General features: G+C 37.1%; 1 pseudogene; it reads right to left on the reverse strand.

The window, feature by feature from the left end:
• Positions 1-1,706: 1,706 nt before the first annotated feature.
• Ofd1-ps1 (Ofd1 centriole and centriolar satellite protein, pseudogene 1) overlaps positions 1,707-27,268 on the reverse strand; it is a 75,972-nt pseudogene continuing 50,410 nt past the window's right edge.

Genomic DNA, 27,268 nt, shown 5'->3' on the forward strand with positions numbered 1-27,268 from the left:
TGCTACATATCTGTTGAGGGCCTCAGATCAGCCAGTATATGTTCTTGGGTTGGTGATTTAGTCTCTGGGAGCCCCCAGGTGTCCAAGTTAGTTTTTGCTGTGGGGTTATGTATGAGGTTTCTATCCCATTTGTTTCTTTCCATCCTTCCCCCAACTCTACCATAGGGGTAAAAGAGTTCAGTCTAAGGCTTGGCTAAGGGTATCTGGCATCTGTCTCAGTCAACTGCTGGTGGAGCCTCTCAAAGAACAGCCATGCTAGACTACTTTCCACAAGCCAAACATAGCATCAGGGGAAGGGGAGAGGAAAAGAGAGGCAGAATTAGGTACAGTAGGGACAAGAGAGAGACCCAGACGGCCAGGAGAATAAATGGAAGTATGCAGTTGTCAGGGGCTAGAAACCTCTAGAAAGTTTCAGAGATCTGAGATAGAAGAGGCTCTCCGGATTCATTGTAGGTGACCTTAGCAGAAATGTACGACAGTGGGGAGAAAAGACCACCTCCAGTAGTTAGACAGGGTACCTATGAAGAAATGGGAATACCTGCCCATTTTCAAATTTTTGACCCACAATTGTCCCTGTCTAAAAGAAATGCAAAGGCAAAAATAAAGCAGAGCCTGAAGGAGTAGCCAAACAGTGTCAGGCCCAACTGAGGATCCATTCCATGAGCAGGCAACAAATCCTGATATTAACAAAGTTGATTTAAAAGAAATCTAACCCTACAGTAACCTTATCTGCTGTAGTAACCTGTCTGCTATACCTGGAAGCGTCTTTGCTGATAGCTGATCATGGCATTGATACAGGAGCACAGCAGAATATCATTAGAAGAAATTATATCACTACATATTTTTCTTTTTTTAATTTTATTTTTCTTGAATATTTTATGTATTTACATTTCAAATGTTATTTCCTTTCTCCTCCTCTCCCATACCCCTTCTCCCCTTCCCCTGTTTCTATGAAGATGCTCCCATAGCCACCTACCGACACCCACCTCAGTTCCCTCAATGTGCACTGTTTTAGATAAAGGGTTTATGGCCAGCTTGCTATTTGTGATTTTTATTTGAGAGCCTGCAGAGTATGTTCCTATACAAATGATGCTGCCATATAACGCTTCATGTAAGCACCTATTTCATGACTTAACTTTTACGAAATTGTGCAATGAATTGTCTTCAACAATGAGTCCTTGCTGTCAGTTTGTGGAAAGTAACATATAGTTCTGGCAAAGACTGGGTTGTTTGGGGAATTCTATGGGCCCTTCAGTCAACAACTCAATTAAATGTAAGATGATCCTCGTACAGGAAGCTTCATTGGGTGGAAGAGAGGTCAAGTTAGGCCTCCCAATTGTCCCACTATTTGGCATCTCTATTTAGATTGCTGTCACTCTGCACACGTGTTATGGCTTTCAGTTGAGTGTTTTTGTGGGTTTCCTAACTGTGCAAAGTCATGAGTTTCTGATTCTTGTGACTTCTTTTAGATTCATTTCCTTTTGATGTTTTGTCTTGCCCAAACTTAATAATTTTGTTCTATCTTATTTACTGGTTTATATGCATGTATATTTTTAATGCATGAATGAATAAATGAATGAAAACATAGCCAGTATGGTAAATTTTCACAATTGAACTGTTTACTTATAGCTTCTGGGAGATGAAAATCACTTGTCTCCAATAGAGTCACACTGAGCATATCAACAACTCCTGGGCAGGGTCTATATTCAGGAAGAGTTGACCAACATATAATGCCCTACAGGGTTGAGTCCTTCTGTTTCAAACTATTCTGACTTGTCCCATCTGAAAGATGGTTGTAACTTCTCCTTATTTCAATGATTGCTTGTCCACATTTGAAAACTCACTTTTGTCTTGTGTTTCTCTCTAATAAAAAGATCATTTTGCTCTGAAGTGCTGGAGAAAGAAGAACCAGAGAAGCTAAGCCTACATGAAAAAGGGGATAGCTGAGCTCTTGTTCTGTCAGAAAAGGGACTAGAGTAACTGGCATGTGACCCAGATGCAAAGCAAGAAAAGGGCCGGAAGAAATAATGTGGAATCTTCCCAGACCTTCCAGATACATTTCATTATCAAGACTTATGGATTTTGGATGGGGTGTTGTGAAGAAGCATGTAGAACAAGAGGTCCTGCATGGCTGTGAAACAACACTGCCAATGAATGTTTTTCTTCCTTCAGAATGTCCACAAGAGGCTGTTGACAGGCAGCTCTGTCCTCTGCAGAAAGATATCTATCTTTGGAACTAGAAGTATGCTTCTGAGAGTTTCTATTGAGTATACAGATGACTGACTCTTTGACAGCTGAGGGCTCATAGAAGGATTATGAGTAACTCTTTGATAGTAAGTTCTGAACACCTTTTCCAAGTGTTCTGCCTCTTGCTCTAGCTCTCTTACTTTGGCTTTGGTACAAGTGGATACAAACTCGAGGTCAGAGACTGGAAAACTAGCCTCTGTTGTTGTCTTTATATAAGGTGGGACCCTTGACATGAGTGTACCTGCCATAACCTTGTTCTGTTCAAGAGGCACATGGTGGCACCATCTTCCAAATCACTAAATCATTCAGAAAATTAAGGGTCAGAGACTGTTTTGGATTTCAGAACACTCCGTTCTCTAGGGCTGTTCGAGTTTGTTTTAGTTGTGAGTTTAAATAAGCAACATATATAGTTATCATTTTAGCAGAAACATCATATTCTAATATCTGGGCCTTTACCTGTGTAGAATTTTCTTTCTTTTTTAAAAATGTTTTATTGGTTATTTTATTTATTTACATTTCAAATGCTATCACCCTTCCCCTCAGAAAAGCCCCTATCATATCCCTCTCCCCTGCTTCTATGAGAGTGCCCTGTTACCCACCCACCAGTTCCTGCCTTACTGCCCTAGCATTCCCCAATGCTGGGGAACAGTCCTTCGCATTTCAATTTCACTCTACAGCTTTTTCTGCAGAGCTTGCCTGTGCAGAATTCCTTGTGTTCCAGTGCTATAGCCTATTCAATTTTTTGGAATTCTTTCTGAAAAACAAAAAGCTTGTGCGGGGGGTGGGGGTGATGACTGAGTTATGTGGTCTAAGAGATGTATGATTTCATTCCTACTCTCTTCTAGTTGGTGTTTAATTTATTTTTGTGCCTGAACCTCCACAAATTCTTCTTTCAGTACTGACTCATCCCTCATCGCTTTCACCTTTTCATTCAGAGAGTGGTTTTGTTCTGACATTTCCACAAACAGGGCTTTGACAGACTCTGGCTCCAGCTCAAATTCCTTCATAAGCTTCACGGATTTACTGAGTTTTTCCCCTTTTGAATTAATAATTGTGAGCTCTTCTTGCAAATGAATAGTTTTTTTTTCTTTCCTCTTCATTCTCTCTTCTAGAAGTGTATATGTTCTAGCTGTGTAGTCATCCTTTAGTCCAGTTGGGACTTTAGAAGTTCAGTTTTGAGTTTCTGATCATAGGTCTGTTCAATCTACCTTAGATTCTGTTCCTGTCTTTGAAGTACCTCACCCTCACTTTTATTTTTTTTCTTCTTGTACCTTCTGGGTCAATTCAAAAACTTCCAATCATTCCTTCAGCTCTGCTTCTCTACTTCTAAAAACCTATATCATTTAGTAGAAGCAATCTTTGAGCATAAATTTCTTTTATTTCAATGTCTTGGTGCTTTTTAATTTTTCCAGAGTGTTCCTTTCCTAAGAAATAAGAGTTTCATTTTTTTTTTTTTTGCTTACAAGTTCTTTCAAATTTACTCCATAACTTAGCCAGTTCCTTTTATCTAACCTTTTGTTTTTTCAGGTTTTCTAACATACTTCAGCTGTTGACACATTTCTACTTGAAGCTAATGCTGTACTTCTCTTACATTCATTTAACTTTGTCTCTAAAGATTCTAACTTGGGATGGTAAGGAAAAGGATCTGCAGTTTGATCGTCAATAAACAAAAACTTCTTGTCTGGGGATATTTTGCTAGGAAATGTTGTGCTTGTCTGAGTTTCCATATCACAGCTCTCTTTAGCTTGATGACATTCTACCAATTACTTTAAGAAACTCATAAGAAAACCAGTGATTTATAGAGATTAAATGAGGGGTTATACAAATGAATGGTAGTAGATCCTGCATAGTGAATATCTTTACTTTTGACAAACCACTTCCTGGAAAGAAAACAGAAATGCATAGCCAGATCTTTGTAAGTGATTTACCACCACTGAGTTATAAGCACCAACTAGCAGGGCATTTCCTTCTCCTGAAATGAATGAAGGTTTCACTTTCCCACTCAATACAGGATGCATCAATTCATGAATTAGTTGGTTTTGGAGTTGTGTCTTAAGGGTGTCCACTATTATTCCCTGAACTTTAAACACTTGGTAAAGTTTTTATATAGTTCATCTTGACTCAACACATCATACTTGAGGAACACGGTGGATGGTCAAACACACTTGTCACAGGTTAGCTGCCCACAATTTGTGAACATAAAAATAATTTATTGAACTGCTATAATAAAACAAAACCACATTTGATAAAATAATACAATGAATTTAAAGCTCCAAAGTAAAACTATAATTTATAAGGATAAAATACTAATACAGAACTTACATAAAGAAGTACCAAATGAAATTTTGAGTTATTTCTTAGAAGACATTGGCCACCTGTTTTCTACTTATGTTAATGTTGAACATAACCATCTACATACTAGATACTAGAAATGTTAGAGTAAACAAAGCCTACCTTGGTTTGGATTTTGTGACATGAGAGAGGCATTACTGAGAAATGTAAAAGACACAAAATGTCCTGTAGTTGCTGGTTCAAGGGTGCTGAAATGGATAAAAAGCATCCCACTGTACAAAATTATTTTCTTCATTTTTGTATTTATGACTGGCAGGAAAAGAATCATATCTATGTCTGAATCATAATCAGTATCTGAATTCAAGGCAACTTGGTTTTATTTGGAAGTAAAAATAATCCATAACACTAAGGACTATGTTGTTGTTCTTCAACTGAGGGAATTACATTCCTACATGATTACATGTCCTAATACTTTAAAAATAATCAGGCCAGCTAACTAGTATTTGTGAATAACTGGGTTAAGAGAATGTAAGCATTTATGAATGGGTACCAAAAATAAAATAAAACTGAAACATTTCAGAAATTTAAATAAAGTTGAGTAAAGTTACCATTGACTTAGGTTTCTCTACAGCTTTGTTTCCTCATTTATAGTTCTTACATAATTTTTGAGGGAAGTGGTAAATGAAGTGCCATGTAAAAAAAGTATACTTTTTCCCTAAATTATACATTTCCAGGTGAAATGTGAAGAAGAAAAATGTGGCATGGTATCTTCTAATCAAATCTAAAGGGTCTTGCCTGACTTTCACACATTGCCTTGAATTTGAGTTACATCCTATAATTAAATCCAAAGGGAATAAATTGTAATTCTCCCTGATAACCCATCTTTCGGTATTTCTGCATATATTTTGGGAATGTCTTCGTTTAATAAAGCTAATTGGTCTCTGTGGGAAATACAAAAGTGTGTTTTGAGGATGTTTTCTCAGTGTGTGAGGAGGTTTTCTGTATACTATTATTATGGGAAATAAATTCATATTATGCATATGTAAAATCATTCCTGAAATTTATGTAGTAAAATGTGTTACATGAGGCCTATTTAAAGTCTATTTTGTGGAACATATATTTTATTTTTTCAGAAAACTGACAGTCTCTCTAAGGATTTTAATTTTATACAATAATTTAAAAATAACTATCTTAATTTTAACATAATTTAAATACTCATTAGAGTAACACAAAGTGTATTTGGTAAACTAACAATATATCTAAGGATCATAATTTCATACAATGATTAAAAAATAACTATCTTAATTTTTAACTAATTTAAATATTTATTAGAATTATACAGAGTGTATTTGGTAAGTGGAAAAGCTAATTCTACATAAACAACTTTTAGAATTTATAATCATTTAGAATGTATATTCATTTCCGAAGAGTTGGTTATCAGTTCTCTGTTCTTTAATAACCTTACAGAGATAAGAAACCTCCTTTAAAAATGTAAACAGTATCATAGCATAAACATTCTATTGGATTTCTAAAAGTTAAATAATTCTAGAGGTAGTAGAGAATATACAGTGCATGTACGGTCATGTTGGAGAAATGAGAAGTATGACTTGAATGACTCTGTTATGTAGAATTTGTAATGATATTGATAGCAATAATAACATAATATTAAAAATATATTGTTTAGGACTCTGATCCACAACTGTTGTGTTTTAATTAATTGATTTTTTTTCTGTAATAGTATATAGCTATTGCAAAAAGAACTTTCTTTAAAGAAGTGTGAGTACTACACTTATTTACAGGTATAAGGGTAAATATTTAAAATGTAATTAGGGATTATGGTGGTTTAGTAAATTGGTGATTGTAGGACCTCCTCCAGGATCCATAACTTCACTAGCCCAGGGTAATTGCCTAAGTTTTCAGTACCAGATATGGTGTCTCTTTTGTTCAAAACATCTTAAATCCAATTAGAGAGAGTTTGGTTACTACCACATTACATGCGCTGTGTATTTATACAACAACTGCATCCTTAGATTTACCCTGTGGTGCACTTCAATCTCACGGTTTATAGACAACATAGTTGAATAGAACTGTTCTGCACTTCCTTTCCTTTGCATCTTTGCATGGAGCCTTCTTGTGTAAATGCTAGTCGTCAGAAGGGAGGATCAAATCAGGAGCTGGAGAAATAATTTTAGTACACTAATTGTTTATCAAATACTAAATGATACATACATACATACAATGTTATAAATGAACATTGTTGTGGCTATGTATTTAAGAACATATAAGCACATATACTACACACACATTCACACATGCATATATAACAACAATTAAACAAAATAGGCTATTAATTTGAAAACAATCAAGAGAGATGCATTCAGGCAAGGGATTGGCGAGAGAAAAGAGAAGAATGAAATGAGATGGTCATATTACAATATTGAAAACAAAATATATTTTAATAGTAAGTATATTAAATATAAGTAAGTATATTAAGTATAATAGTAAGTAATATTAAACCTTTTATTAATAATATTTTCTAAGTTTTATTGAAGGAAGAAGCCCAGACATAGATTAATGATGTAAATGTTTTATTTCAAAAGTATATTATGATATCAGGGTAAGATTCCAGCAACAAAACTCGTCAGTGGTTTCAAAATGAGTCTCAAAAGTAATTTTACACAAAATAGAAAACTATTGAGAGCCATGGAATTAAGATTGTTTTAAGAGAACAAATGAGTCAGAGAAAATAAAATAATAATAGTAATAATAATAATAATAATAACTTCAGAAAAAAGAGTCAGACAAATAACAAATACAGTAATGAGCGAATCAATGAGCCAGAAAGAACATTGGCTAAATGTGTACCATCTAAGTACCTACAGAGAACAAGGGAATTAGTCTTGCTTTTACACATCTGAGCAAGTAGATCATTTCCTGTTGTCAAAATGTGTTGTTTTATATAAAATTGCTACAATAAATTATACCATAATAATTTATTTCAAACTTAACTCCTGATGCTTGGTGTAGTGTTCAAATGCAAGAGACAGAGAGATAGAGTTACAGATATAGAGATAGAGAACATAGACATAGATATATAGCATTCAAATGATTATTAAAAGAAAATCACATTTTGGGATAAAAATATATTGATGTTCAACTAATGGAAGAATCAACAAATACTGAGTGGTTTTTAGGTCAAAGTAGTCTTAAATGATGACTATATCGATTAAACTACTTCTGTGAGCCATTCAGTCCCTCTAATTGAAACATATATCAAGGTTAATCTGAATGTTGCTCAGAAAGCATTTTTAACTTATCAAGTGCAGATGAGAGAAGCTAAACTACGTTTTAGTTAGATAGCATCTTAGTCACCAAAATTTTAACCCAGAATTGCTCTTGTCTAAAAGAAATATAAGAACACAGAGTGGAGCAGAGACTGAAGGAAAGACCATCCCGAGACCGCCCCACCTGGGGATCCATCCCATATGCAGACACCAAACCCAGACACTATTGCTCATGCCGAAGTGCTTGTTGACAGGGGCCTGATATGGATGTCTCTTCAGAGGCTCTGCCAGAGTCTTACTGATACAGCTGCAGATGCTTGCAGCCAAGAAGGACAAGGACCCCTATTGGTGAGTCAGGGGAAGGACTAAAGGAGCTGAAGGGCTTTGCAATCCATAGGAAGAACAGCAATGTCAACCAACCAGACCCCCCAGAGCTCCCAGGGACTAAACTAAAGAGTGCATATGACTCCACCTGCATATGTAGCAGAGGATGGTCTTATCAGGCATCAAAAAGAAGGTTGGTCCTTGGTCCTGTGAAGGCTTGATGCCCCAGGATAGGGGAAGGGTGTTGCGGCAGGAGTAGGTGGGTGGGTGGGGAAGCACCCTCAAAGAAACAGAAGGGGTGAGATATGGAGTTTGCAGAGGGAAAATAGGAAAAGGGGCATAACATTTGAACTGTAAATAAATAAAATAACCAATATAAAGTTCAAAAAACAAACTTTCAGGATCTCAATGAAGTTATCCGCCTAACAGTATGATAAGAGTGTTTGTCTTTGTTCATTTTTACCAGACAGACTGTAACATGAAATAAAAAAAAAAAAAAAAACCCATGCTACCACATGCTTTCACCTGCAAACGGCCTCTATCTGTCTGAATCCAGGTGGACAGTCCGAGACTGCATTCTTTTTTTTTTAACCAGGGCTCTTTCCTCCTGTCTCACTAAATTCCCATCGCTGACTGTTACCACACATGCCCCGCGCTTCCAAATTGCCAAGGTGGATGCCACACTCTGATGTACCTTTCTCTGGGACTCAGTTGAGTCACCCCATGAGGAAAAACACCACAGAATGTTAGTTTAGAATCGACAGGTAACACAATCACTGGGTGCAGAATCTAGCACCTTAATTTTACAAACTATTCTGTTTGAAATCCTCTGGTGGCAGATCCGAGGATCTACCACTCGAAACAACATCCCCTAACTTCCTACATTCTGTCTGCCCTCTTATTCTCCCTTGTCCAAAGCTGGCACTGTTCCTTTCTCCTCCCTTCTCTTTCTGATCCAGAAGTCCCGCCAGTGATTGGTCCCTTGTAATGTTTATTAATTAGGGGAAGATCCCACCACAACAGGCCAGAATAGGCTCCTCAACATTCCCCAATATATGAGTAACTAGAAAGAAGGATATTGTAACAGATTTGAGAAAATAAACACAGGATAAAGTCAGGCGACACAGATGTGTGTGCTTTTGAAGTGTAACTGAGAGCTGCCTGTCCCTGTCTTAGCTGGAGATGGGCTCTGTGGCTTTGCTAAGGGGCAATATGGACAAAGCTCTGGGTTTGTGAGCAACAGTCCCTCAGTACAGCCACAGTACTGGTGTGTTATTATAAGGATGAACAAATAGAACCGAGTCTCACTTTTCCCAGCTATTAGTGAAACAATCCTAATTTTCTGTGGATCTAAAGGCAGATTTTTATCATGCTAGGAAAATAGGATTACTCATGAAACTTTTAATTATTCTGCACTATTATTTCATTAGTTTTAACTTCTTGGAGGAGTCATAATTTAATATTTCAGACACTGTTTTACTACACTTCATTTAACATGATTATAAAATGAGATATTCAGTATCAATTTTAAGGACCTGTGTAAATTCTATACTTTATTAATTTTAAATGCCAAAAGATCATGCCCAACTAATTCAAATTGATTTTAAATATAGTTATTATTTCAAGATTGGAGAAACAGCTTAGAAATGTTATAAGTAAGCTTACTAGGTCTGGCAGAGGAAAATATTACAAGTGGTGTGCACTAGTGAGCAAAGGATTCCTTTGACGGTTGTGCAAGACAGGAGACTCATTATAACATATAAGGAGAGTCTGACTCCTCTTCTCCATAGGCTAAAACAACCTTCCCATTGGCTACTGGCAATTCCAACACTCCCTGAGGTGTTTGCTGCTGTATGACTCACCTCTTCCATCATCTTTATATCTTACAGCTGCTAGAAAATTTTGGTACACAGTTGTTGTTTTGCAAGAATGAAACTCAGACATATTAGCTTAGAGAGCTAATTATTTGCATCTGTAAAGAACATATGCCAAATAACATTATATTCAACTGTGATGGGAAATAGGCACTAGGAATTTGATAGCTAGCAAAGGCAGTTGGTGGGATACTTCAGGAATAGGAGGGAGAACAAAGGTGAGAAATTATGAAATTATATTATTATATTTTAGAGTAATTTTTGAAAGGCAAATTATACCATATATGTGACATGTATGTCATACGCGTGTACATATATATTTCTAAATGTATGAACATAACCTTCCTATTCTGTATATTACTTGAAGTTATGTATTGGAGGTCACTACTTTGTATTGGATAACCAATTGGAGGAGTTTTCCCAAAGAAAGGTTACTTAGCTTGATCTAATCATTCCATAACTGCATGTAGTTTTGTGTCTATGGTTGGACTTTATGAGCTTTCCCTCTTAAATATTTTCTTGTCAATTTCTGATTTTAGTTCTGATTTTAGTGATTGTGGTAAGACCTCCTGGGTATATCTCTTCTAACATTTTTAGGAGATGGAATCTTACAGCAAACTTCCTCTTCAACTCAGTTGTGTCATGTGATATTTTTCTGAAGCTGTCTTGGGAGAGGATGTTTTGCTGACATAAACACATGAAGGCCTATGATGATATGCCGGAATGGAAGCTTGAGAAGATGCATGATGTTTAGAAAGAATCAAATATAACCCTATAGACAGTGAGAAGAGATTTTTCATTTCTACACCTTGCAATACTTTGCTGGTCTTCACTTCATAGAGAGAAATCAACTGAAGAACTTCTCATTATATTCCAGCTGATTCTTGGTGCTTCTACTAACTCATGATTAATCAGCAGAGCATTTCAGTTTTTGCCAGATGGATCCACTGCTACTAAAATATTTGGTATTTTTTATTGGAGTAAATTGTTGATCTCCTAACAAGGAAGTTTGGAATCATCCCAAATTACTACTTCTGAACAGGTCCACAGCCTCCTTGTTCTATTAAACATCTATCTCCCCCACCTTTGATCAATGGGCTAGAAGGGATATTGAAGTATTCAAGAACACTAATTGTGGTGGTTTGAATAGGCTTGGCTTAGATAGTGGCACTATTTGAAGGTGTGTCTTTGTTGGACTTTGTGTGACTTTGTTGGAGGAAGTATATCACTGTGACTTTAAGACCTTCATCCTAGCAGCCTGGAAGTCAGTCTTCTTCAAGCAGACTTCAGGTGAAGATGAAGAACTCTTAGCTCCTCTCGTACCATGCCTGCCTGAATGCGTCCATGCTCCCAGCTTACTGGTAATGGACAGAACCTCTGAACCTGTAAGGCAGTCCCAATTAAATGTTGACCTTATAAGAGGTGCTTTGGTCATGGTGTCTGTTCAATGTAGTAAAACCCTAAGACACAAATTAAAGTAGGTTTTGAAAAAAATCTAAGCCTTCCAAACTGTCTCTCTTTATATACATTTTTATCAGTTATTGTTTTCTTAATGATATTGGGCTATTGCAAAGAGGAATTACCTTAATGAGTTGTAAGAAATATACTTATCAGTAAATATGAAGACAAATATTTAGAATGCAGTTAGGAATTATGTGGGGTTAGTAAAGTGCCAATGTAGACTCTCCTCTAACATTCATGATTTCTCTAGTCTCAGGTATTTGTGTAAGTTTCCAGTACCAGTAGTTATAAGGAAGTCAATTCAGGACAAAGATAAGAAAGTCTCCAAAGTGAATAAAATGATTAGTATCTTCCTTAGGGTCTGTGGTGGTTTGAGTATGAATGTTCCCCACAGGCTCATATATTTGCATGTTTAGTTCTCAGTTGATGGCCATTTTGGAATGACTAGAAGTGGCAGCCATGTTGAAGTATGGATAGCCTTGTTGAAGAATGTATGTCACTGAAACATTGAAGTTTCAGAAGCCCAGGCTAGTTTCAGTGTTTTCTCTCTCACTGTCAGCTCTCTGTGGATCAGCATGTAAAAGCTCTTGGCTACTCCTCTACCACCATCTCAGTATGTATGCCACCATGGTCCTTATGATGATGATAATGAATTAACCCTTTGAAACTAGAAGCAAGCCCCAATAAAATGTTTCCTCTTACAAGAGATGCCTTGCTCTTGGTGTCTCTTCAAAGCAAAATACTATTTCTGTGATGAAACGCCATAACCAAAAGTAATATGGGGAGGAAAGTTTGTCTTATGCTTAGACATCACTCTTCATCACTGAAGGAATCTAAGACAGGAATTCAAGCAGGGAAGAATATTAGAGACAAGAGATGAGGCATAGGCCATGGTCGAGTGTGATTTACTGGTTTGCTCTACAGTGTCCTGTTCAGCCAGATTTCTTATAAAACTCAGAACTACTGTGCCAGAAGTGGCCCCAACCCCAATGGACTAAGCCTCTACACTAATCATTAATTAAGAAATACTCTACGGGGTTATGTGCAATGAATCCTATGGAGACATTTTTCTCAATTGGGGTTTCTTCTTCTTAAAATACTCTAGCTCATGTCAAGTGGACAAAAGAATACCCAGAACAATTAGTAATTGGAGAATTTCTTTCCTTTTCTTTCTTTCTTTTTTATTATCTTTAATATTTTTTATAGTCCAATCATAATCCCCTTCCTGTTCTTTCCTCTGACAGTTCCTAATCCCATTCCTCATCCCTCCTCATTTCAAAAAACATCCCCACACCCCAATAAGCCTCCTCCTTCACTGGGACCTCAAGTCTCTCAAGGGTTAGGTGTATCTTCTCTCACTGAGGCCAGACCAGGAAGTCCTCTGCTGTACATGTGTCTGGACCCTTGGGCCAGCTAGTACATACTGCCTGGTTTGTAGCTCAGGGTCTGAGAGATCTCAGGGGTCTAGTTTAGATGAGCATGTTGATCTTCCTATGGGGTCACCCTCCTTCTCAACTTCTTCTAGACTTTCCTTTATTCAACCACAGAAGCCCCCAACTTCAGACCATTGAGGTATAAGTATCTGCTTCTGTCTCAGTCAGATGCTGCTTGGGCCTCTTAGAAGGCAGACATGCTAGGCATCTGTCTGCAAGCATCAGTTAATTATGTCAGACCTTAGAGCCTGCCCTTAATAATAAGTTTGATTTGGGCTGCTAACTGGACTTCCTTTCCCTCAATCTCTTCTCCATTTTTGTCCCTGAAAGAACAATTCTGGGTCAGAGTTTTTGACTGTGGGATGGTAACCCCATCCCTCCACTTGATGCCTTATCATTCTATCGAAGGTGGATTCTACACGTTCCCTCTTTTCACTGTTGGGCATACAATCTAAGGTGCCTCCCTTTGAGTCTTGAAATTCTCTTATGTTCCAGGTCTCTGTTACATTCTAGAGGATCACCTCACCTTTTAACTCCTGAGGTTATATATGTTCATTCATTCTGCAGGCCTTCACCCAATACCTGATCATGTTCTCCTCTTACCCTTTCTGTCCCTTTTCCCACCCAGGTCCCTCCTTCTCCCCTCTTGGAGTTGCTTTCTTCTCCATCCCAAGTGGGACCAAGGCATCATCATTTTGGTCCTTAAGCTTGTTAACCTTTTTGAGTTCTGTGGACTGTATTTTGAGTATTCTGGGGTTTTGTTGTTTGTTTGTTTGTTTTGTTTTGTTTGTTTGTTTTGTTTTTTTGTTTTGTTTTGTTTTTGGCTAATATCCATTAATTACTGAGTACATACCTTGCATGTCCTTTTGAGTCTGCATTACCTCACTCAGGATGATATTTTCTGGTTCTGTTCATTTGCCTGCAAAACTCATGATGACCTTGTTTTTAATAGCTTAATAGTGTTCCGTTGTGTAAATGAAGCACATTTTCTGTATCCATTTTTTTTATTGAAGGATATTTAGGGTGTTTCCAGATTGTGTTTATTATAAGTAAGTCCTCAATATCTTTCTCTATTTCTTCCCTGACAAGTAATCATTGAGTAGAGCGTTGTTCAGTTTCATTGGGTATGTGGGGTTTCGATTGCTTTCTTGTTATTAAAGTCTAGCCCTAGGGCCTGGTGATCTGATAAGGTGCATGGGATTATGTCAATCTTCTTGTACATGTTGAGGCTTGTTTTGTGACTAATTGTATGGTTAATTTTGGGAAAAGTACCATGAGGTGCTGAGAAGAAGGTATATTCTTTTGTTTTAGAGTGAAATGTTCTGTATATATCTGTTAAGTCCATTTGTTTCATATAGTTTCACTGTTTCTCTGTTTAGTTTCTGTTTCAATGACCTATTCATTGGTAAGAGTGGGGTGTTAAACTCTCCCACTATTATTGTGTGGGTTTAAATGTGTGTTTTGGACTTTAGTAAAGTTTTTTTTGTTTGTTTGTTTTTTATGAATGTGGGTGCCCTTGCATTTGAGGCATAGATACTTAGAATTTAGCCTTTCTCTTGGTGGATTTTTCCTTTGGTGAATATGAAGTGTTCTTGCCCATCTTGCTTGATAAATTTGGTTGAAAGACTATTTTATTGGATATGAGGATGACAACTCCTGCTTGTTTCTTGGGACTGTTCGCTTGGAAAACTTTTTTCCAGGTTTTATTCTGAGGTAGTGTCTGCCTTTGTTACTTTGATGTGTTTCTTGTATGCAGCAAAATGTTGGATCCTGTTTGCATATCCAGTCTGTTAGCTTATGTATTTTTATTCAGGAATTAAGTCTGCTATTATTGAGAGATACTAGCAGCAGACAATAGTTAGTTTCAGTTATTTTTTTGTTGTAGGTGACATTATGTGCATGTTATTATCTCCTTTTTGTGAGATGATTGATATCTTGTTTTATCTTCAGGTAGGTACCCTCCTTGTGTTGGATTTTTTCCTTCTAGAATCCTCTGTAGGGCTGGATTGGTAAATAGATACTATCTAAAATTGCTATTGTAATGGCGAATTTAGTTTTCTCCATCTATAGTGATTTAGAGTTCTGCAGGGTTTAGTAGTCTGGATTGGCTTTTATGATCTCTTTTGGTCTGCATGACCTCTTTCTAGAGTCTTCTGGTTCTTAGTGTCTCTGTTGAAAAGTCAGGTGCAATTCTGATAGGTCTGCCTTTATATATTAATGGGCATTTTCCCTTGCAATTTTTAATACTCTTCTTTCGTTCTACGCATTTAGTGTTTTTATTATTATGTAAAGAGAGGTTTTTCTTTTTTTGTCCAATTCTTTGATGGTCTATAGGGTTCTTGTACATTTATCGCCATCTCTTTCTTTAGGTCATAGAAGTTTTCTTCTATGATTTTATTGAAGACATCTTTGGGTCATTTGATCCAGGAAACTTTGTTCTCTTCTATTTCTATTATTCTTAGGTTTTGTCTTTTCATTGTGCCCTAACTTTCATGGATGTTTGGGTTAGGAATTTTTATGTTTTGAAAATTCTTTGACTGTTCTGTTGACATCTTCTAAGGTATATTCTACCCTAAGATTCTCTGTTCTACCTCTTGCACTCTGTTGTTGATGCTTGTATCAATAGTTCCTGACCTCTTTACTAGCTTTTCCATTTCCAGGGTTGCCTACATTTTCTTTATTGTTTCTACTTCCACTTTTAGGTCTTGTACAGCTTTGTTCAATATTTTCACCTGTTTAATTTTGTTTTCCTTAATTTCTTTGAGTGATTTATTTGTTTCCTCTTTAAGGGCTTCTGTCTGTGTATCCCTGTTTTCCTGTATTTCTTTCAGCGAGTTACTTATATCCTGCTTAAAAGGATTATATATTATCCTTATGAGATAGGATTTTAGGTCAGCATGCTGGTTTTCAGTTGTGTTGGGGTTTCCAAGGCTGACTGTGGTGGGAGAACTGGTTTCTGATGGTGTCAGAGTATAATAACTTCTATTGTTTATGGTCTTTCATATGCCTTTCTCCATCTGGTTATCTCTGGTGTTAACTGGCCTGGGTGTCTCTGTCTCAACCCTGACTCCTTGTGTCCCTGGGTTGCTGCAAGTCTCATGTGCAGTCTTTGGCCCTGGATGTAGCAGACCTCCTGGAAGGTCTTCAGGCTGTGGGTTCTGAAAAGGAGCAGATAAGCTGATGATCTGCCCAGGTAGAAGGCACAGGCCAGAAAGTTGGTGAAGTTCACTTAGGGGGTGGATATGGAGATGGGTCTACTGGGCTCTTTGGAGTTACCAGCTGCTGTTCTTTCTTTCTTTCCTTCTTTCTTTCTTTCTTTCTTTCTTTCTTTCTTTCTTTCTCCCTTCCTTCCTTCCTTTCTTTCTTTCTTTCATTTGTTCTTCCTGAAACCAAAAAAAAAAAAAAAAAAAAAAAAAAGCAAAAAAGCAGAAGAGCAAGGGGAGGGGTCGAAAAAACAACTATGCACATATACATGAAATGAATCAATAAATCATTAAAAACAAAAGGATAGAGTACAGACCTAAGAAAACAATGTATTGAGACATGTGGAAGGAAAAATAATTAGCATATTCATACTATCCAATTCAATTTGGGATATATTCAAGAAACAACAACGCAGAAATTATGTAGCCTAAGAAAGAGCTGAGGTAAAAGTTGAAGGGAATAAACAACATATTCAATTATAACACAAAGTTTTTAACTCTAGAAAAGTAATGGACATACAAATACTGAAAGAAATGGCCATAAATGAAAATCGCCATTACATATATCAGTGAAAATGTCAAAGATACAAACAAAGAAATAAAAAATAAGATTAAAAGCTGTAAAAGAAAAAAAAAAAGAAAAGGTTGGGGATTTAGCTCAGTGGTAGAGCGTTTGCCTAGCAAGCTCAAGGCCCTGGGTTCAGTCCCCAGCTCCAAAAAAGAAAAAGAAAAAAAAGAAAGATTAAAAGCTGTAAATGGTAAACATCAACATTCACACAAATGTAGAATTCTAAGAATAGCTTCAGATCTTTCAACAGCAGTCAAAAATGTCAGGAAAACATAAAACAATGTATTTCAGAAAACATGTTGCTATCAACCAAGAATGTCATTCCCAGAAAAAAATAGATAGATAAACAACAATAAATAAATTAATTGAGAAAAAAACAACACTTCAAGGAAAGCAAAAAAATATGGCAGTTCATGATAACCAATCTAGCATTGCAAAGATTTTTGAAAGAAATATTATATATAGAAAAATGAAAAATACTTGAGAACATGGCAAGGAATATGTTCCATGAGTAATGAACAAAGAAGCACAAGAAGAATGTTAATGAAAAAGAAGGGGTTGCAAGATATTTGACCACACTGTGAACCCTGATATTATGTTATTAACTGGGAAATAAAAACATGTTTTTTGTTGCGGTGATGCTCATCTCTCCAGCATACATGTTAATCCAAGAGCTTTTTGTTTATTGAAGCAGGATGAAGTAAAGTCATCATATATAAAGAGACAGGGCAAGCAGTGAATTGATAGGTAGCAAAAATAGAAAAATAAAACCATTGAGAGTAATACCAAGTCAGCAAGACTGATAGGAAGACACACAGAAAGTAAAACAAACAAACAAAAAAAATGGGGACATTGAGTTTGAGGGATTTTTAAGATAGCAAGGAGTAGAGCCTCCTTTTGGGAAGTCATCTGTGGATGACTGCTTTCTCTGGGTGCTTTCTCTGCCTCTCTGAGTTAGCAGGGTTTCACCATAGAACCTGTCTCCTGAGTTTTTATTTGTACAATTGAATAATTAAGGTTTTATTTAAAACAACAGTCGTTGCTCCACTTCATGGCTTGGCTACCCAGACAGAGAAATCATGCTAGCTGTGGACAAACTGAGAAGTCACCAGATTTGATAAACCATCTGAAAAGTCTTCAAGGAGAGAGTTAAGAATGAACCATAGTACACAAGGTGCTAGAACACTATATTGTGCTACTTTAGATGGCTTAGAAATAAAAGCAGAAAATTAAAATACAAATGATTTAACTGAGATTGAAATAATACCAATTATAATTACTATCACTCTGGTAATTCATAATTTATCCTTAATAACCATTGTGGGATTTTTGTGCCAAATACAAAAAATAGACTTTTCTAGAAAGTCTTCATTAGAAAGACTTCAAAATCTGACAGATTAATTTAGACAAGAACCTACTGCTTTATCATATGATGAAACTGAAAAGGAGCAGGCCAAGATAGTTAAAAATAAAAAATAAAAAATAAAACCTTAGTACATCCAGTTACTACACAAGACCTACCAAGAGACAATAGGTACCCCAAACTTGTTAGGAAGACTTTACAGGAACTCCTATAAGCATATTATAAGATTTGAGGCAATTAAAAGAAGCAATTATTTCAATTGGTATTCATTCACTCTATGTAAAACAGATATTAAATTCATGGGTAATTCAGAACAGAATTATTTCCCCAGACTGGGAAAAAATGGCAACAGCAATGTTGGAAGCTAGTCTTCAGTTGCAGTGACTAAAATGATGGAAAGAGAAAGATAAAGCCATAAAACAGTAAAGCAGGGATAAAGATAATAATATTTCCCATGATCATTTCCTGACTGAAAGTCAATATTCTGAGCTATGAATGTGGTGTCAGTTTGACAGTTGTACATTGTTGCTATGTTATTTAGCAGCTCCAAATGCTTGGGATGTAGTGGAAGAATCAGGAAAGAGGTCTAAATCATTTACAATCAAACAAGGCCCAAATGAAACATTCACTGATTCTTTTTCAAAGATTGACTTCCGTTGTAAAGAGAATAGTATCAGATTCGGAAGTCCACCAAATATTAATTGAATCTTTGGCTTTTGAAAATGCTAGCTCAGAATTCAAAGGGGTGATCAGACCTCTAGAGGCAAGATCAGCACCAATAAATAGATGAATGGATTAGAAATACAGCTGATATCAGATTTTACATTAATGATGCTACTCTGATACAATAAATAATTTTTATGTTTAAGAAAAATCAAAATGGCAGATGTTGTAATTGTTTTAAACAAAATCATTTGAAATGGGATTATAGGCAAGGTATCTGTAAAAACAATGTATTTTCTAGAGATAATACAAAAAAAAAAGGCCCTAGCCTTCTGGAGTATGCAGAAAGTACGGCAAAGGTTGGCATTGGACTAACGAATCCAGAGCAACAAGTGTCGACAAAATAACCCTTGTCCATATAAATACCCTAAGGGCCCTACCCACAGGCCTGGATATCAAATTTGATTAGATTTCTATCAGCATCAGAGAATCTCGTCCACAGTCTAATTAAAAGATTTAATGTCTCTTGCTAAAAACAGCAGTGCTCTGACAGTTTCAGTAAATAAGACAAAAAATTCAAGAGAAAGTGAAAGAAAAATAATAGCATGAATAACAAAAATAGTATTTTAACAAACTACTACAAAAAATCTAATAAACACTAATAAAATGTGTTTTATAATAATAAACCAAAATAAATGACATTGAAAAAGCAAGTTTACTAGACACCGGAGCAGATGTAACAATAATTTCATGAGAATGTTGGCATCCATATTGGCCTCTTCAGAAGGTAAGTAAGTATTCAGCTTCAAGGGATTGGTACTTTTAGTCATGTAAAGCAAAGTGTAAAAGGAGTCAAGTGTATAGGTCCAGAAATACAGGTAGGAATATTAAAGTCATATGTGGTTAATATTACCATGAATTTATGGTGACATAATTTGTTGCAGTAATGGAAAACATAGATTAACATCTATCAAGTCTCAGAAACAAACCATAATATAAATAATGCTTATGAGAACACTATTATCAGACTGACCAGCTTGTCCATAAGTAGATTACAACAGGTATTGGTCTTTCAACATTACCAACCACCATACCTTTCAAATGTCTAACTGACAAACCTGTGTGGGTGGAACTTTTGCCTATGACAAAAGGAGAAATTACAAGTACTAGAAAAGGTGGTACAGGAGCAGCTAAATGCTAAACACTTTGAAGAATATGCCAACCCACGGATAGCCTCTGTGTTTGTTATTTAAAAAATAAATCAAGAAAATGGTGGATGTTAACAAACTTTAGAGCAAAAAATAAGATGATTCAGCCAATGGGTTCTTTACAGAATGGAATCTCACTGCTTTCTTTATTATTTAAGTCAAGCCCCTTGATAGTAATTGATTTAAAAGATTGCCTTTTCACAATCCCTTTGCATGAGCATTATAGGGAAAGATTTCATTTTTCAGCACCTACTTATAATAATAGTTGTCCAATAAAGAGATATCTTTAGGAAGTTTTATGATGAGGAATATTAAATAATCCTAAATTCTGACAATATTTTGTCCAACAGCCATTTGTTATAATTTGTACTTTCCTCAATCTAAAATTTATCAAAATATAGTTGATATTTTACTGACTGATTCAAATGGAGATCTATAGAAAAAAATGTTTGATGAAGAGAAATTTGCCTTCTTGAAGATAACAAATTGTTCCAAAAAAATATTATCTAGGATGTAAAGTGGAACTACAGAAAGTTTGGCCACAGAGAGTCCAAATTAGAAGAGAACAATTATGAACTCTTAATGATTTTCAAAAAGTATCTGGATATATTAATTGGCTAATTCCTATAACTGGATTAACTACACAAGAGCTATGTAATTCATTTCAAAACTTATAAGGTGATTTGGCCTTAACAGTCCAAGAAAATTTTTAGCTAAAGCTGAAAAAAAATTGGCTCTGATAGAAAGAAATTATGTGGTTAAAAAGGAAATCAAAGGATACACAGATGGATGTGGGACAATAGAACAGGTAGAGTGGATCTGAGACCCCGGAAACTCAGGTACACAGCTGATACAGCAGGCATCTCCCTGCTCCCTACTAGATTCCTGATCTGGAACCCCACAATGAGGCAAGGACCAGGCGTTCCCAAACTTCTGAACTTTTAGGCATCCCAACTTTAGTCATGTAGCCCAAAGCAAACTTCTCCATGCTAATGAGTTACCTAGAGGCCCAGATGGTTTAGCCAATAAGCTCCCTTTCCTGGACATTCCTCCCAGCAAAAGGTATTTAATCTCTGGTCCGTGTGGAAAGGTGGGTACATATCCATTTTTTCCATGGTGGAAAACCAACAAACTGTTTGAAACTAATGACTATCTCTTTTATCAAAACTACCATAGAGAAACATAGAACTACCATAGAGAAACATAGAACTACCATAGAGAAACATAGAACTACCATAGAGAAACATAGAACTACCATAGAGAAACATAGAACTACCATAGAGAAACATAGAACTACCATAGAGAAACATAGAACTACCATAGAGAAACATAGAACTACCATAGAGAAACATAGAACTACCATAGAGAAACATAGAACTACCATAGAGAAACATAGAACTACCATAGAGAAACATAGAACTACCATAGAGAAACATAGAACTACCATAGAGAAACATAGAACTACCATAGAGAAACATAGAACTACCATAGAGAAACATAGAACTACCATAGAGAAACATAGAACTACCATAGAGAAACATAGAACTACCATAGAGAAACATAGAACTACCATAGAGAAACATAGAACTACCATAGAGAAACATAGAACTACCATAGAGAAACATAGAACTACCATAGAGAAACATAGAACTACCATAGAGAAACATAGAACTACCATAGAGAAACATAGAACTACCATAGAGAAACATAGAACTACCATAGAGAAACAAACATAGAACTACCATAGAGAAACATAGAACTACCATAGAGAAACATAGAACTACCATAGAGAAACATAGAACTACCATAGAGAAACATAGAACTACCATAGAGAAACATAGAACTACCATAGAGAAACATAGAACTACCATAGAGAAACATAGAACTACCATAGAGAAACATAGAAAAGGCTGTTGCATACAGAGCTGCTGCCTACGTCTCCCATAAAAAGTCTCTCTATGCTTCCAGACAATAGCCATTACCTTTGCGGATGAGCTAATCCAGAATTTCACTACCACGCCCCATCCTCAGCCCTTGGGCCCCAAACTCTGCTCCCAATTCCTTGAGACTCAGCAATGCCTAAATATCCATGAGTTTGGGAGCACACACCCAGTCGAGGACTCATTGCAGACCCATGGACCCCTGACACTTTGTTCCCAACTTCTCCAGCATCTAGAGGTCAAAAAGTTACACACACACACACACACACACACACACCACCAACAACCCAACAACAACAACAATTTAGGCCCCCCACATCTCAGACTACATCTTTTAATGCCTCAGTGCTTCTGTAAAGCTCAACACCTGATGGCAGCGGCTTGGGATCTCCATAGTCAACTCCCCATAGTCTTTGCAGCAGCCATACCCGGTGGCTATACCCAGAGGTGAGACAGAAAGCAATTCCACGGGTGGGTTGTATTTTAGTTATTTGACTTTTACTCCTTCTCCCAGAGGAATTCTTTTGCAAAGAGATGACTCTTTGGCATACAAACAGAGTAAAAATATTGAAACCAATGTAGAAAAGGTCTCTAAAGGTATTCTGAAAAGAAAAATAAGACTTCATCAACTGTCAGGAATAGAACCAGCAGAAATTGTGGTACTTTTCACTACTGCAGCTATAGTCTCATTATGGGTAGAAAATGAACATTGACAAAGAGTTTATAGTAATTTGGGGGGGGGTGAGAAATTAACAACAAATACTATAAAAGCAAGAGTCTTCCATTTATAAGAAGTACTAATTGGATTCTGTCTCATATAGGAAAGGGGACACCAATTTCTGGAGCCCCTACATTCTATATTGAAGCAAATAAATCCAGAAATGTGGGTTGTAAGTCAGGAAAAATAAGTAAAGTGGCTCAGAGTATATATGATTCAGTAAAAAACAAAAACAAAAACAAAAAATAAGAGAAGCCATTTTATTGTATTATTGGATTTTTCTGATTCTCTTAATGTGTAGAAAGAGTTGTTTTCTTTTGAAACTTCAGAACGTATTCTTGATGAATCAAAATTAATTTTGCTATTTACTCAACTTCAACAAGTAATTAGAAATAAAAATCAACCACTGTATACAACATGTATCAGATCCTATATGATTGACCAGGCCCTCTAGCACAAGGTAATGATGAAATCAATGAGCTATGAATAGAAAATGAGGATATTTTTGCTATTTTATTTTTTGTATTATATAAAATTTATATAAAGTTTTTATTGGGTATTTTTCTATTTGCATTTCAAATGTTATCTTCTTTTCCAGTTTCCTGTCCATAAACCTCCTATCCCAATTTCCCCCTTTCTTCTATGAGGGGGTTTCACCACCCAAAACCCCACCCCTTCCCTTCTCCCAACCTAATATTCCCCTACAGTGGGGGGGGGGGGTCCAGCCTTGGCAGGACCAAGGGCTTCTCCTCCCATTGGCGCCCAACAAGGCCATCTTCTGCTGCATATGCAGCTGGAGCCAGGGGTCTGTCCATATGTACTCTTTGGATGGTGGCTTAGGCCCTGGGAGATCTGGTTGGTTGGTATTATTGTTCTTATGTGGTTACAAACCCTTTCAGCTACTTCAATCCTTTCTCTAACTCCTCCATTGGATATCCCACTCTCAGTTCAATGACTGGCTCAGAGCAACCTCCCTCTGTATTTGTTATGCTCTGGCAGAGCCTCTCAGCAAACAGCTATATTGGGCTCCTGTCAGCATGCACTTCTTGGCATCAGCAATATTGTCTTGGTTTGGTGGCTGTATGTTATGGGCTGGATCTCCAGGTGGGGCTGTCTCTGGATGGCCATTCCTTCAGTCTCTGCTCCAAATTTTGTCTCCATATTTCCTCCTATGAATATTTTTGTTCCCCCATCTAAGAAAGAATGAAGCATCCACACTTTGATTGTCCTTCTTTTTGAGCTCATGTGGTCTGTGAATTGCATCTTGAGTAATTCGAGCTTTTGAGCTAATGTTCACTTATCAGTGAGTGCATACCATGTATGAGTTTTTTGTGTTTGGGTTATGTCATTCAGAATGATATTTTCTAGTTCCATCCATTTGCCGATGAATTTCATGAAGTCATTGTTTTAATAACTAATATTTAATAGCTCCATTGTATAGATGTACCACATTTTCTGTATCTGTTCCTCTGACGTTGTTCTTGTTAAGTGTTCACAAACCCCAAAAGACCACCACTGAGCCAACTCAGATGCAATTGCACTGGAGTCTTTATTCAAACTTGAGCTTATGCCATACTACCATATCTGATGCAGCAGAAAAGGAGGGTGATGCCCTGAGATAACAGCAGGACAACATTTTATAGGAAATAGCGAGCAAGTGAAGGGATTTCTAGTCTGACAAACACTTAATTGAATGACTATTGTAAGCCAACAGGTGTGTTTTCTGAAGGAAAACCATGGATAATCACAAAGGGTCAGAAAGTAGATTGATGAAGCTAAGAAGTGCATGCTGACAGGAACCGGATATAGATATCTCCTGAGAGACACAACCAGAGCATGTCAGACACAGAGGCGAATGCTAGCAGCAAGCCATTGAACTGAGAATGGGACCCCCTATTGGAAGAATTAGAGAAAGGATTGAAAGAGCTGAAACAATAGCAACCAACCAGAGCTCCCAGGAACTAAACCACTACCCTAAGACTATTCATGGACTGACCCATGGCTCCAGCTGCATGTGCAGCAGAAGATGGACTTGTTGGGCACCAAAGGAAGGAAAAGCCTTTGGTCCTGCCAAGGTTGGACCCACAGTGTAAGGGAATGTCAGGAAGAAAAGGGAGATGGGGAGGGGATCACCATTATAGAAGAAGAGGAGGGAAAGGGGATGGGGGCTTATGGACAGGGAACTGGGAGAGAGAATAACGTTTGAAATGTAAATAAAGAAATATCCATTAAAAAAAGGAAAAAAAAGAAAGTACATCTGAAACAATCAGACTAATCTTTGATTAAATGTTACTAGGAAGTTGCTGGGGAGTAACTCTGGCCAAGGACAAGCCACGGGGTCCTTCCTGGTAATTGGGTATAGCTTGGTTTCAGCTGTAGGTCAAATTCTCAAGCTCTTTTTCTTTTAAGATGGAGGCCAGTCTCAAGATGGAGTAAGTTTGGTCTCTAGAAGTCTCAGAATTTCATAAGAAACACCATGTTAATAGGAAATGTTTAGAGAAAGCTTTTTCTATCACTTGGCAATGAAACAAGGAAATTAAATGGAAATATCCTACCTGATCTTTGAATAACCAAAATTCATTGCCTGAAGAAAGTAATCCAAAAGGTACCCAAACAAATGAAATTTGAGAAATAGATGTCTTTCATTTTGCAGAGTTTGGAAAATTAATGTATGTGGACAGTACCATAGATACACAGTTGATATCCTTAAAGCAGGATTTCAACTGCTTTAAGGTTTAAAACACACAAAAAAACAAAGAAACAAACAAACAAAAAAGGTTGATTCTGTAAACACACCCTTACTGGAAGTTATGGCTAGTAATGGGTTAGGTTACCTATACAAATTAGGAGTAACAATGTTCCAGCATATGTCTTTAGTAAAATGAAACTTTATTTTTATATTACAACATAAAGCATATTACAGATATAGCAAACAATCCTACAGGACAAACAGTTATAGAAAGATCTAATCACACTTTAACTGATATGTTTAATAAACATAAAGGGATAATAAAAACCCTCGGAGATTAGATTATATAGTGCTTTATTAACATTAAAATATTTAAATGCTGTGGGAGGTGGAGGGAGAGGGGGTCCGAGCAGGGTCAAAGGAGGGGCAGGAAATAAGGGTGACAGACAGGATCAGGAACTGGAGGAGAAGTGAGAGGGGTACAAAGGTTCAGGAAATCGATCAAAAATAAGTAGCAGGGGGATAAGGAACTGGGAATAAGGACCAACTGGAGAGTCCCAAACAGCAGAAACACGAGGCGCTCAGGACCCAACGGGGATGAATTCAGCCAAAATGCACAGAGAAGAGAGAAATAGATACTGTTGATACCACCTCCAGTAGACAGGCAAGGCCCTTGTTCTAGGGATGGTGCCACACACTCATCTCAAAGTTTTTAACCCAGAAATGTTCCTGTCCAAAGGTAGAACAGGGCCAAAAACTGGAACAGAGACTTAAAGAAGAGACAACCAAGGACATGCTCCTCCATCACGTCTGCAGACACCAAACCCAACACTGTTGCTGTGGTCAACAGAGGTGTTTGCTGACAGGAACCTGGGGTGGCATTTCCTGAGGAATTCCGGCCAGCAACAGACCAATGTGAACGTGGATACTTGAAGTCAACCATCAGACTGAGCTCAGGGAACCTGGTTGGGGAGCTGGCGGAAAGACTAGAGGAAAGGAGTGGGATTGCAACCCCATTGGAAGAACAACATAGGCTGGCCTGACCACTCAGTTCTCCCAGAGTCTAGGCCACCAACCAAGAAGTGTACCTAGAGGGAACCATGGTTCCAGATACATATGTAGCACGGTTCCAGATATATATGTAACAGAGGATGACCTTGCCTAACAGCAAGGAGAAGGGAGGTCCTTCGTCCAGAAGAGGTTTGATGCCCCAGTGTAGGGGGATGCTAAAACCAATGGAACAGAAGAGTGTGGGTGAGTGGGGGAGCACTCTCATACAGGTAAAGGGGAGGGAGGAGGACAGATGTGGGAAAGGGTGTGGAGGCATTAACCGGGAAGTGAGATATCATTTGAGATTTAAACAAGTGGAATGATTAATTTAAAAAAATGGAAAAAATTTCCAGAGGAGGAGCTCCTGAGGCCCCACCCCTAGCTGAGGAGCTGATGACTTTTCTTTGAGGGGTGTGGTGGATGGTAGTTACTCAGTGACCCAGTGGGTGACCTCACACCCAGGGACATATGGGCAGCACTAGTTAAACTCAGTGCATTAAAAAAAGAGAAGAAGAAGAAGAAGAAGAAGAAGAAGAAGAAGAAGAAGAAGAAGAAGAAGAAGAAGAAGAAGAAGAAGAAGAAGAAGAAGAAGAAGAAGAAATTTAAAAGGAGAACATGAAGTGAGGAAGGCCACATGACTGGAGAATCCTGGCGGGGGTGGGGGGTTCTTGGGGAGAAAGATGGGGATGGGTGAATAGATTCAATATACATTATATAAAATGTATAAAGTTTTCAAAGAATAAATAAAAATACTTTTAAAAGTAAAAAAATTAAATTCTAATCAGAGAGGAACAACATCGGTGGAGAGACAATGGGTAGAAAAGAACTCCTGAATAAATTCATCTTATGTATTTTAAAGATGTGCTGAAAATTAAAATATGTCTTACATTAGAGAAGGAGTTTTTGTTTCCATAGGAGTAGAAAACCTGTGGATACCATCAAAATTGATAA

The sequence above is a fragment of the Rattus norvegicus genome, chromosome 3 (genome assembly GCF_036323735.1).
Source record: "Rattus norvegicus strain BN/NHsdMcwi chromosome 3, GRCr8, whole genome shotgun sequence".
NCBI classification, from domain to species: domain Eukaryota; kingdom Metazoa; phylum Chordata; class Mammalia; order Rodentia; family Muridae; genus Rattus; species Rattus norvegicus.